Raw genomic sequence first — 2,426 nt, 5'->3', positions numbered from 1 at the left:
ACCTGAGCTTATATATATATTCCACATTCCCATTCCCTAGATATTTCTGCTCTCTGATTGGTTATGTTCTTTGTAGATGAAGATTTGTGGAACTTACCAATTAAATCATATATGCCTTATGTAAATATAATTGTGTAAGATGATGAGCTGAATTTTTGTTCTTATGCAAATAAGGACTTTTAACATGATCAGTTAGAGGTCTTAGTATTTTGTCCTCTCCCTTTCTCCTCATTTTCTTTGTAACAATAACATTTATCAGATGAAGTGGTGGGGGATCCTCAATGGGAAGTTTTCAGTGGTACATATCATTGCCAAGAAAATGTACTACTAGAAATGATGTAAATGCTTGGCTTTTTTGGTTTGGGAATTTTTTATTTGAAGAAAAAGGTATTTTTAATGCATTTTATAAATCAGCTATAAAATAGTATAAGTTTTGACTAAAAAAAACTTCTAACACTTTAACTGAAAAAAATCATAGACAGGAAATTATTCTAGCATAGGGACTTTTCATTTATCTCATGTAATCTTCTTAGTGGAACAAATAATGTTTATATGCTTTATGTTTTATATTATGTTTTATGCTTTTAATAGTTGTTAACTATGATTGCTATGTACAAAAGCCCATGAAATTTGCAAAGGTCTACCCAGTTTAATTTTGTAGATCTGAAATAATTTTGGAAACTTCATATAAAATAGAAAATACTACAGGAAATGCCTTTTACTATCTTCAGGGGAGATTTGAAATTAAATGTCTGGACACCAGTCAACAGTACAACTGCAAGTTTGCTTACCTTGCACATGCCTGAGTTTGCTTTGTTCCCTGCACTCCATATGGATGAACCCTGAGCGCAGAGCCTGGAACTTCTGGGTACACCCCTGCCCTCCAAAACAAATAAAAGAGCAACAGCAATGAAAATATACTAAGCTTCTAATAGTACAATACAGAGTAACTAGAGCACTGCAGCACTGTCGTCTGTTGTTCATGAATTTGCTTAAGCGGACACCAGTAATGTCTCCATTGTGAGACTTGTTACTGTTTTGAGCATATAGAATATGCTACGAGTAGCTTGCCAGGCGGGATACTCTTGGTAGCTTGCCAGGCTCTCGGAGAGGGGCAGAGGAATGGAACCAGGGTTGGCCTTGTGCAAGGCAAACACCCTACCTGCTGTGCTATCACTCTAGCCCAGAGTAATTTTAAATTTTTCTTAAATCTTGATCTTCCAACAATATGTGGTGATTGTTTGAACATTCCATGAATCAATAGCCCTCATTCATTCAAAGTTTCTATTAAGATAGCCAAGGATATCTGTAGTTGTTGTTAAATATAATTTGTTATTGCTTTCATTTTTGGGTCTTTTTTTTGGACACACCTGGACATGGTCAGTGACAAACCAAAGGTGTTAGGGGTGATGACTCTGTGCTTAGCGGTGACTCTGTGGAATTTGGTGGGCCATATGTGGTGGAAGGTGTCAGTCAGCTATGTGCAAGGCAAATGTCCTATTCATGTACTGTATCTCTGCTTCCTTCAAATGTAACTTCTAACTAGGAATTTAAATATAAAAATTCTGGTAAAGGAGAGAAAACTGAAGTGTGTGTGTGTGTTAGTATAAATTTTTAGTATCCAAGAGAAACCAACCCTCCAATAACCAGTATTGCGATGATGCAGTTTCTGTTACTGATAGGTAAGGACATGGCTTACTCACTATCATCGATGGCCAAGAAATGTTGAAAAAAACTGCACACAAATTGCTGGGATTCAGGCAGTTATGCTTCAGCTTCTTCTGGAAAATACTCTTTCTGGAAGTCTGAAAGTTGCACTGGGGTGCCACCAACACTGTATGGCTCCCAGAGTGCACAGTTTAAAATATTTTGATGCCTTTTGCTGAATAACACGTCAACATTATGATGTTGCAACTTTAAAACTAATGTTGCAGCTTTAAAAGTATCGGCATCCATCAAAACAATGTGGTCAAGTTTACACAGAAATAAATTCGGGAACTAAGACCTGAACCTCCCAGATCCATGAGAATGCTGAGAAGTAAACAAATGGAAGATCTTCAATTCTCTTCTATTTGTTTACTTTTCTTTTTCCATTTTGTTGTTGATTATGGCTAGTATTTTGTCTTCAATATCATTGATAGTCTTCTGCATATTTAATTCTGTTGCTGTGACTTGTATTCTCAATTCCTTTAATTCCATTTGTATAGACTCTTTAATACCTTGAGTCAGTTCATCTAAAATTGAATTTTTCTTAAATTTATTGCTTTAATTCCATGGACATTGTATGGAGCATTGATTTAAACTCCTCATCTATGAGGCTTGAGGATATATCTGAGCTCAGTAATTTTTTCAAGACTTCTGTCCCTAACTGCCAGAGCAGGTGAAATCTTTTGTTTCACCATTGTTTCTAAAGATTTGTGTGTATT

At 35.8% G+C, this 2,426-nt stretch overlaps 1 pseudogene; it reads right to left on the bottom strand.

The window, feature by feature from the left end:
* Positions 1–1,602: 1,602 nt before the first annotated feature.
* LOC129406318 (small Cajal body-specific RNA 13) lies at positions 1,603–1,859 on the bottom strand (annotated as a pseudogene).
* Positions 1,860–2,426: the final 567 nt, after the last annotated feature.

This window comes from Sorex araneus, chromosome 6, assembly GCF_027595985.1.
Source record: "Sorex araneus isolate mSorAra2 chromosome 6, mSorAra2.pri, whole genome shotgun sequence".
Classification (NCBI taxonomy): Eukaryota; Metazoa; Chordata; class Mammalia; order Eulipotyphla; family Soricidae; genus Sorex; species Sorex araneus.
The sequence above is the reverse complement of the archived record's forward strand: the minus strand, read 5'-3'. Positions and strand labels throughout refer to the sequence as shown.